General features: G+C 42.3%; 1 protein-coding gene across 27 annotated transcripts in view; it reads right to left on the bottom strand.

Annotated features, from left to right (window-relative positions):
• Nucleotides 1–783: 783 nt before the first annotated feature.
• Nucleotides 784–11170, bottom strand: part of mbnl1 (muscleblind-like splicing regulator 1) — a 580601-nt gene continuing 570214 nt past the window's right edge. For all 27 annotated transcript variants that reach the window (XM_067994954.1, XM_067994931.1, XM_067994952.1 and 24 more), the window contains one exon: nucleotides 784–5263. The gene's annotated coding sequence lies outside the window, so the exon portion shown is untranslated. The remainder of the gene's footprint in view (nucleotides 5264–11170) is intronic.

The following is an 11170-nucleotide window of genomic DNA, read 5'->3' on the forward strand; positions in this document are numbered from 1 at the left end:
TAAGTGTTAGTGAGTGAGTGGACAAATATTTGAACATTTAAAAGGGTATGGGGGGTAGGGGGATAGGGCAGGGATTCTATGACCCCCCACCCCCCCACGTGCGAGATCCAACCCCGATGTCTGAGACCAACCCCCACCCCCCCCCCCCCCCCGACAATGATCTCTGACTTCTCACCTCCCCGACGATCTCGTACTGCTCACCTCCCTTCCCCCTCCCCACTCCATCCCCAGCAATCGTCCCCCTCCATCCAAACCCCGGAGACTCTGATCTCTCCCCGGCTGCTTTCCCGTCCAACAGCCCGTCGATCCGGCCGCAAGTAAAAATTTTATCCTTCAATTAAGCTTCGACTGGCAGATTCAGACTTCACTTTCAGGTTTCGGGTCCGATAAACCTCCCCCCTCGCTCTTCCCGGCTCCAAGTTAAAATCCAGGCCACCGGATGGAGGGTTGGCAACCAAAAGGGTCCAGAGGGGCAATTTTTTCACTCAAAGCGTGGTGAGTGTCTGGAACGAGCTGCCAGAGGCAGTAGTGGAGGCGAGTACAATTTTGTCTTTTAAAAAGCATTTGGACAGTTACATGGGTAAGATGGGTATAGAGGGATATGGGCCAAGTGCAGGCAATTGGGACTAGCTTAGTGGTATAAACTGGGCGACATGGACATGTTGGGCCGAAGGGCCTGTTTCCATGTTGTGAACTTCTATGATTCTATAACATTCCCACGCAATTAGCCGACCTCGGCCTGTAACTTCTTTCCTTCCCTCAATAAAGAGAATATGTAGACCATTTTGCTTCTTTTTTTTTGGCAATTTCGTTTTTATTTTTTTATTTTTTTTAATTCCATACAGCAAGAATCAAAGATATAGCAGTAATAATAAAATAAGCCGAAAAAACAATTGGCAGCCAAGGACAGAGTACATTATTTCGGCGATTACGAGCAGGAAAAAAAAAGAGTCTGTGATTACACAATAGTAAAACCAAGCTTCTGTCCCTTTTAGCAGCTGTGAGTTTACGGCCTTCCTCAAAGTGTACGCAACCTGATCAAATCCGAGCGGTCATTTTTGCCCAAATTTTTTAAAAAAATTAAGAGGGGGGAGGGGAGGAGTTTCAAATGTGTTTCACTTCCCCCCTCCCCGTAAGATTTTTTTTTCTGTATTAAAAAAATAATTTTTTCACCAAAAAACAGAAACTCTTCCCCCCCGCCCCCCCGAAAAACTGAAAAAGTAAAACTGGTTGGTTTTAAGTGCCTCTGATTCCGAACACACTGCTCAATCGTCTCAAAGGTGCAAAAAGGGACAAGAATCGCAAGAGCAATAAAATCATGTGGGCGTCTGCGGCTATGGCATTGCTGTTTGGTTGATCTGTCCATGATTAAACTGACATTTTGTCTCTTAGTTATCTGAATGAGAGTGACGAGCCAGTGTGATATATATTTATATATATATATATATATATATATGTATGTATTTTTACTTCCCGTGAGAAATACACCACCAAATTCAGTTTACAGAACCTGTTGTTGATAAGTCTAAAATACGTTTTTTTTTGCTGTCGTTTCTCTTTTTTTAAAAAAAAAACTCCTAAACATGCAGTAGATTTTTTTTTCCCAAGAATTTTATTTTATTTTTTTCGAGTGATGTGAAAATATTTCTTTTTTTTTTTGTTTTCCGATGGTATGAACCTTGGTAAATTGATGCGCCTGCTCTGGTTCGATGATCTAGAGCTGGGCTTTGAACCTGTGCAACATTGTCAGTCATGAGCGAGGAGGAGGGCTGGGTGCAATTTTCAACCTGACTGCTCGGGCGGGAGTGCCGTGGGATTGGGTTGGAAACGCTGGCTTATTTGCCCCATCCCCCATACTCCCCACTCCATCGCCCGATGTTACCCCCGCCCCCCCCACCCTACTCCCCACGCTCCCGTCGACTTCAATGGAGAGTAAAATCAGACGGGGTGGGAGAGGGAGGCGTGTTGTGTAAAGCTAGCATTGCATCCCAATCCTGTCTGATTCCCGACGGGCGGGGTTAGATTAAAACTGCACCCCTCACCCCTACCGAGATCTCAGAAGGATGTCTATCTTTCCAGCTGAAAAAAATCCTGGCAAACTACAAGCTGTTCACGTTAAAGCAAAGCAATATTTTGCCTTTTTTTTTGGGGGGGGGGGGGGAGGGGGGGGGGTGAGGGGGTTATGAGGTGCTTACTCTGTGCCCATTATCTTTTTTTTTATATTTGCAAGCTATTTTTTTTTTTAATTTTCTATTTTTGTTCAGCCTGTCGTTTTAATTACCTTAACAAAATTCCTTGTTATTATAGACATTTTTTTTTTATTCAAAATAAGATCTCACTATTTTACAGGTTTCCCTCTCTTGACTATGTACAGAAGTGCAAAAAGTCAACCTTCATCCCGTAGGCCCGATCACGGATTTTTTTTCTCTCTAAAGCTGCAGCATAATCAACCCTCAAGTGTTTTTGCACACACAATTCAGATTAATTCTCTTTTCTTATAAGTAAGCTTTGATTAATATTTGAATTCATGACATAAAAAAAAATCCCTTGATCTATTGATTATGCAGCTCCTATTTAAAGAAGGCCTGATATTCAGAAGAGGGAGTTCAAAATATAATCCAAAAAAAAACCAATATCTTACTATCTCGAATGGTTACAGTAGAAAATAATTTTCATTTCTAAGATCTAGGAACTAGAGGTTTCCGTAATGACTAATTACAAACAAAGTAAATCATCAAAATATTACGCAATTGTCTGCCAGGATTGTTGCCATAGCAACAACTTAACATCATACTTCGCAATGAAAATATCATTGTAAGATTTCCATATAAAAGGTCTTTGTTCTCTGAATGCAAACAAGACTGAAGTAACAATGACTGACGTTCTTAATCATAAGTCAGTGAAATATAAATCATTCTTTAAGTTGTTATACTATTATGAATAATTAAATGACACGACACGTAATTCAATGTTATGAAGGAGTAGGGGGGGGAAAAAAAAACTTTTTCTCATAAACTTCTGGAAACTTTTATCAGTGAATTCTAATAAACAAAAAAAAAATCTACCGACTAGAATATTAAAATATCTGACATTTAAACGTAATAAAAAAATGAAAACAAATCTAAGATTAATATATGTAAGAAACTACAAATTTAAACTAAGGAGAAAAAAAATAAGCAAAGTCCTAGCATGTAAGTACTAGAATAACGACTGAAGTCTATCAGCTATGTGTTCTTAACAGGTTTGAAGTAACATTTAAAATGGGTTTCAACCCGTAATATATAATCTAAGGCTTTAATAGATGTACAGTACAATCAATTAAATCAATGCAACAACCCCTTTAAAACTAACAAGCGCACCTTTCAAGTTCTACCTAAAAAAAAAAACAACCTTGCAACGAGCTCGGAAGTATGGAAAGTTCTAGAATTGAACTCTCGCTTCTTCCATTCTGATTAGGATACTTCTAGTAACCTGGCCCCACTTCAGCAATCGATCCAACTTGCTGAACAGAGCTATACTACCTCTTTAACAAGCTGCGGAAAAAAGAAAAACAAAAAGATTCCTATCGGAGAGGGGGGGGGAGGGGAAATAAAGGAATTCCTTTGTATGAACCCATTAAAAATACACAACTAATACTCTTTTTTTTGTTTATTTTTTTTTCTTGAAGGCTTTCTAAGGCTAAATGCAGTTACTTTGAAAAAAATCACATATAAAATTCACCCAGATACATATCCCACCCTGTTACTACTTTTAACAAACATCTTGATTTAATTAATATTTTGGTTTATCATGCATCTTTTATGACAGTGCTTCATTCGACCTTTAGGTATCTAGTTTAGAGTCACTTCTTTATTTTGTGTGTACATGTATGTTGTGTGTGACTGCAATGAGACATTCAGCACAAAGCGAAATTCCCATCTCTGCAAAGCTTTTTTTTTATAGTCTTGGTTGACTTTCTTTTTTTTGACAGAGGGAAAAAGTTATGGGAGCAAATTAAAAACTGCACAAACATGGGTTGTGTTTTAAGTCTCAGAAGCATGGCACCTGGCTTGGCAATTAATAGCAAGAGTTTTCTTTCACTTAGGGATCGACTTGTCGCCAATCTGTGTGGCCAACTGGCATTGAAGTTAAATTGCAAAAACCGAAAATCGTTTTTGGCTTTGGTGGCTATGACATTTGTGTTTGTTCTCATTCAACGTGATTAATATCTCTGGTAGATATTAATAATGTGCATCAGTGAGACATTGGTCGGCAAGACTTCCTTTTCTTAAAAAAAATAATATATTTTTCATTTATTGTGTGCTATTCATTCTGGAGTGACGATGCCATTTCGGAGACAGCTTTGGCATGTATAGTGGAGAAACAAAACTGGTGGCGCTGTCCAATTCACTGAGCTTTAGCGAGTTTGAAATATGTTAAATCGGATAAATGCTTTAACACTGCAGGAATAATACTTTAGGGTTAGATGTACAGTCTTGTATGGCACTTAACGTGTACCCCCCACACACATTTACGACACAGTATTTATAGCTACGATGCGCTTTTTAAAAAAATCGGACACTGTTGTGTAGTTATTTTTTTTGCCCAGCACATTCATCTCTGTCCATTGCCTCTTTAACTCTTTCTCACAATCCATTAGAATATAACCTTAACACAGAACACTGTGCATGCACAATTGACTCTTGATGAAAATGGCAAAATAGTATTTTTCTTAAATACAAGGTGCACCTTTTTGTTTTTTTTTCTCTTTTTTTTTTCTCCGTTTTTGTAAACTTGAAGGAAAACCATTTAAACTTAACATCAAAATGAATTGCATGGTTCATAGACGTACCAGTACATACTGCATACTAAAGTGTACATCAGCAATTACCTTTTTCCACTCAGAGGAGGGAGGGAGAGACAAGACGTATGAAAGAAATGGGGGGTATTTTATGCATATTTCTCTGAACTTATGCATAATTCAGTAATGACAAAAAGGCAGATGATGCTGTACGCTGAACAATAGTTCACTTTCCCTCAGCTTTAATCTTGGTGGAACGTACAAGCTACGTAAGTCTCAAGTGTGTGGCATTCTTTTTGATGTTTCGTTCCGGATGACCATACTTCCATTTCGTTAGCATGCAAAAGGTGGAAAGGCTTACAGCTGAGGGCGGTGGTGGGGGGGGTTGGTGCTGTTGTGTATAAGATGGTGGTATTTACAGAATGGCTGTTGACCCTGGCTCTGTAATGGTGTTCCTGCACACTGTCATCTCTTCACGCTGATCTAGATGGAGAAGAGAAGAAGGCAGGTGTTTAGTTGCCGGCTGACTTTAATTGGGATAGATTTTGCTGGTCTTTCAGTTAATGGGCAGCATTAACTCCCTGACGGGCCTGCGCTCCACTCCGCCCACTGTTACCTGCATTCACTGTACCACCCATGGACAAGATCAGGAAAATCTACCCAAGCATCTTTATTGACAAGCAATGCAGACCCTGAGAGAGAGAAAGAACCTGTATTTATATAGTATCTTATTATGTCTCTCAGGAGAGGAGGAACAGACAACATCTACTTAAATGAGTAAAAAGTACATTTGAAACAGAAAAATTTTTTAAAAATGAAAATGATGGATAATCATGGAGATTAGAGAGGCTTAGAATTCAGGTGATTGCTGTAATTGGAGAGATGAGGGCCTGGAGCTTCGATGGGCCGATTGGCTTTCACTCATCCTTGGGTGTCCTGGCCAATATTTATCCCTCAACCAACATCACTAAAGCTCCCTGGTCATTTATCTCATTGCTGTTTGTGGGATCTTGCTGTGCCCAAATTAGCTGCCGCGTTTCCTACATTACAACAGTGACTACACTTCAAAAAAAAAGTACTTTGTTGGCTGCAAAGCGCTCTGGGATGTCCAGAGGTCATGAAAGGCGCTGTGGGAATGCAGTTTTTATTTTCTTTCCCCTCTGCTGTTAACGTTTGCCTGCTTCTCGCTGCTGGATAAAACCAGGGCGAGAAAAAAAGCATGCTTTGCCGCCACCTAGTGCTGGGTCACTTAGCAACCCAACATGCTGCAATGTCAGCAACTGCATGCAACTGGGTGTTGTTGCCGTGGTGCTGAGACCTGCCAGATGTCAGGTTAGATGTCAGGAGGTGGCTCTTTTCCCAGGGGGACAGTGGAAAAAAACCTCTGGAACGGGCTGCCAGCTCGTGCAGTAGTGGACGCCGACTCGATGAATTCCTTCGAGCCGGAGCTGGACCTGTTTCTGGCTAGGGCGGAGACCACCTCGTACAGAAGAGTAGGCACAGTATAAAATTATCAGAGCCGGAGTGATCTCGTGCACCAGTTCCGATCGCGATGGGGACGGGGGCGGGGGGCGAAAAGAAGAATTTCCCAGATTTTTTTCCCTGGGTTTTTATCTGGTTTTTCACCTCTCCCAGGAGACTACACGGTCTCGAGCGGGGTGGGGAATCTATATATTGTGATGCACAAGGATTCACAATTTGTGGTGGGACAAGCTGGATGGACCAGAGGGTCTTTTCCTGACCGTATGTTGCTGGACCTTCAGCCTGCCTTGATGAGAATGGTAGAGTCATGATGTCATTGTCTTTGACACCGCATGTGATTTTGTTTTTTATTACACACTGAATAATATTTAATTTATAAAATCCCGTAGCTGCATCAGAAGGCTTTGTGCGGCAGCTAATGCAGTGTCTGATCCTGAGTAAAGGTCTCACCTGGCAGGCAACTGAACTGGGTTTTTGTCACCGGTCCAGGGAATGAGGATGCCTCAAACATTATGATCCCAACCTTCTAAAAACAATGGGGTTCATAGAATAATACAGCACACAAGGAGGCCATTTGGCCCATCGTGCCTGTGCCAGCTCTTTGAAAGAGCTATCTAATTAGTCCCTCTCCCCTGCTCTTTCCCCATAGCCCTGCAAATTTTTCCTTTTCAAGTATTTATCCAATTCCCTTTTGAAAGTTACTATTGAATCTGCTTCCGTCACCCTTTCAGGCAGCGCGTTCCAGATCATAACAACTCGCTGCGTAAAAAAAAAATGTCTCCTCATCTCCCCCCTGGTTCTTTTGCTAATTGCTTTAAATCTGTGTCCTCTGGTTACTAACCTTCCTGCCACTGGAAACAGTTTCTCCCTCTCTACTCTATCAAAACCCTTCATAATTTTGAACATCTCTATTAAATCTCCACTTAACCTTCTCTGCTGTAAGGAGAACAATCCCAGTTTCTCCACATAACTGAAGTCCCTTATCCATGGTACCATTCTCTTAAATCTCCTCTGCACCCTCTCCACGGCCTTGACATCCTTCCTAAAGTGTGGTGCCCACAACTGAACACAATACTCCAGCTGAGGCCTAACCAGTGATTTATAAAGGTTTAGCATAACTTCCTTCCTTTTTTCAGGATGTTAATTGCACAACAGGTTCAAAATCCCTAAAGCTAAGGCAGTGACAGGCAGTGTAGAGCACTGGAGCCCCAATGTCGCGCACAACAGAGTGACAGGATGGGGCTTTGCACCTGCGATGTTCTACACGCTGAGGGCAGCTTTGGTGAGAAAGCAAGTGGAAGGATTCAGGTTTCCCCCCACCCCCTGCACACCCCCCCCACCCCGACCCCGAGAGAGGAGCGAACGATCAGAAAAAAAAAATCCTCCCAAGCACTGTGCTCTCCTGCAATTCCCGTCAGATGGTTTCAGGGTGACATCGGCATAGGTCTGGGAGCCAGTCACTTGTCTGGCCTTTCAGCCAGAGCTGGTGCACCAACCCAAGGGAAAAAATGTACAAAGTGTCGCTCCAAAGCACAAGAGAAGAACTAACTGGAAACCAGTTTAATAATAAATGCTCACTTCTCCCCCGCCGACCTTCCTCTCCTCCTCTACTGAAGATACTGGGGGTGAAATCGGTCTTGGGGCGGCAGAGCAAATTGGACCATAGCGAACGGGCCGCCCGTTTTACACCCTGACGGTTATGTTTTCCATTGACTTCAATTGAAAAGAAAATCGGATGGGGTGTAAAACGGGCGGTAGATTCGCTATCATTTGTTTTGGACTACTGCCCCGAGACTGATTTCACCCCCACTAACTCTTTCTGAGATAAGGCTCCACAGACACCCTACTGTACTGAGCCCATTTTGTATAGCCAACTTGGCCCAACGGTGGCAGTATCTCTTCTGCGTCAGAAGTTTGCGGGCCTCAAGCCTCTCTACAGATGAGTACAGAGTCTAGGCTGACTTCTAGGTGCAGTACTGATGGAGTGCTACGTTGTCTTAGGTCCCTTTTGGCCTGTTCAGATGGATTGGAAAGATCCCCTGGCAGTATTTGAGATATGACGTGGTAAGTGTGGAATGCTTGGGAGGAAAAAGGTGACTTTGAACCTGTGGTTCCCAAAGCTCTCCACCACTGGGGGTTTTTCCTCAAATCAGGTCTGGGACTGTTGTAGAATAATTGAGGTTGATTGCTATGATTAGTCAACAACTCCATCATCATTGTATCATGCGATTACCAAGATGGCAAAAGGCGAACTAGTTGGACCTTAGTCTTTGTTCGTCTAGCAATTCCCATGTTTCTATTCGAAGATGAACAGGGGAGCTCTCCCAGGGTCCAGGCCAACATTCCTCCCATGGCCAATATTCATCTTTCAAACAACACCAGCAAGAACAGATTAACTGTTTATTCATCTCAATTTCTGCTTGAGGGACCTTGCTGTGTGCAAATTGGCATTTCCCTACATAACAACAGCGACTGCACTTCAAAAGTAATTCTTTGGATGTGAAGCATTTTGAGATGGCGAGAGACTAGGTGCTGTGGAGAAGCAAAATAATTTAGGTGCCCATGGACACAAATCGCTTAAAGCTAGTGCACAGGTACAAAATCTAATCAAAAAGGCTAATGGAACGTTGACCTTTATCTCAAGGGGATTGGAATTCAAAAGTGAAGAAGTGATGCTTCAGTTGTACAGAACCTTGGTCAGACCCCATCTGGAGTATTGGATTCAGTTTTGGGCACTGCACCTCAGGAAAGATATATTGGTCGTGGAAGGAGTACAGTGCAGATTCACCCGAATTATAGCAGGGATTACAGGATTAAATTATGAGGACAGGTTGCATAAACTCGGTTTGTATTCCCTTGCGTTTAGAAGGTTAAGGGCTGATCTAATTGAGGTATTTAAAATGATAAAGGGATTCGATAGGGTAGATACTGAGAAACTATTTCATCTGGTGGGGGAACCCAGAACAAGGGGGCAAAATCTTAAAATTAGAGCTAGGCCGTTCAGGGGTGAAATCAGGAAGCATTTTGTTCATTCAATGGGTAGTGGAAATCTGGAACTCTCTCCCCAAAAGGTTATGCACGCTGCGTCAAGATTTCCAAGACTGAGATTGGTAGATTTTTGTTGGGTAAGGGTTATGGAATAAGGGCGGGCAAATGGAGTTGAGGTACACATCAGCCATGAATTAACTGAATGGTGGAACAGGGTTAAGGGGCCGAATGGCCTCCTCCTGTCCCTGTGTCCTGAAGATGTGATGAGCGGCTATATAAATGCAAATTCTTTCTTAATTTCACTTATCTAGCAGGAGCTGTCAAGACTATTCAATCATGGAGGGGAATCAAAGCTGAACTCAAAAGCCTGTGCATGTACGCACTTTTCCAGCATGAGTCACTGGATAACGATCGGGAACAAGAACCCAGACTGATTGTTTAACCTTCCTCGCCCAGAGGGCACTGTGGCTAATTGTAACATCCCCGCTACCACCCTGGTTGAAATCAGCTAATTCAGGACCGAAGAGGGATCGAACTTAATCTGTGTGCTTTAGTAACCACAAGTACACTGCATTCACAACAAAGCCAACACACAGCGCTCCATCCTTAGTTATTAATGCTCTGTTCAGCCGGTCACTTCTACACAGAATATGAGCAACAGACTAAACTTAGTGCCACTAACGGGAATACTAAAGAGAATTAAAGATAAATCCCGCATCTACTCTCAAAGGAATTACAGTTTACTAGTTTCCATAAGTTGAAGTTTAAATTCTATTGCTGGTCAATGATTATGAAGTTGGATTAAAAAAAACATAACTGAGAATTTTCAATACATGAAGTGGCTTATATACAAGAGTGATGTTCTGATCCCAGACTCAGCTGGTTAGAAAGGGGAGGATTTACACCATTTCTAACTGATTCGACTACTTAAGATTGTTTGTGGCTTGTTCTTCACATTGATCTTCAATTCTTCGGTATCTGTGATTTCGAAACGGCTGATCGCAGCCACAGACACAAATGTTTTGGGAGCCTTTGACTCAGAACAATAAAGGATTCGAATGAAAGTGCACGATGCATATCGATGAGGATCATATCGAGCAGCGTAGGCCAGCGGGGGCGTTTCCATGGAAACGCCACAGCAATGGGTTCAGCGGAATTGATCAAGACTGAAATTGATCTAAAATTCGTCTGCATAATCACAAGCTCCAATTAAAAAAAAAAATCTGAACTAATTTGCCAGTTCTGATGTGAATGAACAGGATTAGGCCATTCAGCCCTTCGAGCCTGTTCTGCCATTCAATTTGATCATGGCTGATCTGCATCTTAACTCCATCTACCCACCTTGGTTCTGTAACCCTTAATACCCTTGCTGAACAAAAACCTATCAATCTCAGTTTTGAAATTTTCAATTGACCCCCAGCCTCAACAGCTTTTTGGGGGGAGTGAGTTCCAGATTTCCACTCCCCTTTGTGTGAAGAAGTGCTTCCTGACATCACCCCTGAACGGCCTAGCTCTAATTTTAAGGTTATGCCCCCTTGTTCTGGACTCCCCCCCCAACCAGAGGAAATAGTTTCTCTCTATCTACCCTATCAAATCCTTTAATCACCTTAAAAAAAAACTCAATTAGATCACCTCTTAATCTTCCATACTCAAGGGAATACAAGCCTAATTACGCAACCTTTCCTCATAATTTAACCCTTGTAGCCCCAGTTGGAATACAAATGAAAATGAGCCCATCAGTGCACCGGGAGAGTGGAGGGAACAAGGGGAATTTAATGGTAACAATTGTAATATTATGGCCATCCAATCACCAAAGGCAAACCGTACTGACCTGTGGGCTTTAGTCACTTTCTTTTCTCCTTCCAACTTTCTCCCTTTTCCTCCGCTGAATGAATTCTGGGGTAGGATCCACTGGACCAG

This window comes from Heptranchias perlo, chromosome 13 (assembly GCF_035084215.1).
Source record: "Heptranchias perlo isolate sHepPer1 chromosome 13, sHepPer1.hap1, whole genome shotgun sequence".
NCBI lineage: Eukaryota > Metazoa > Chordata > Chondrichthyes > Hexanchiformes > Hexanchidae > Heptranchias > Heptranchias perlo.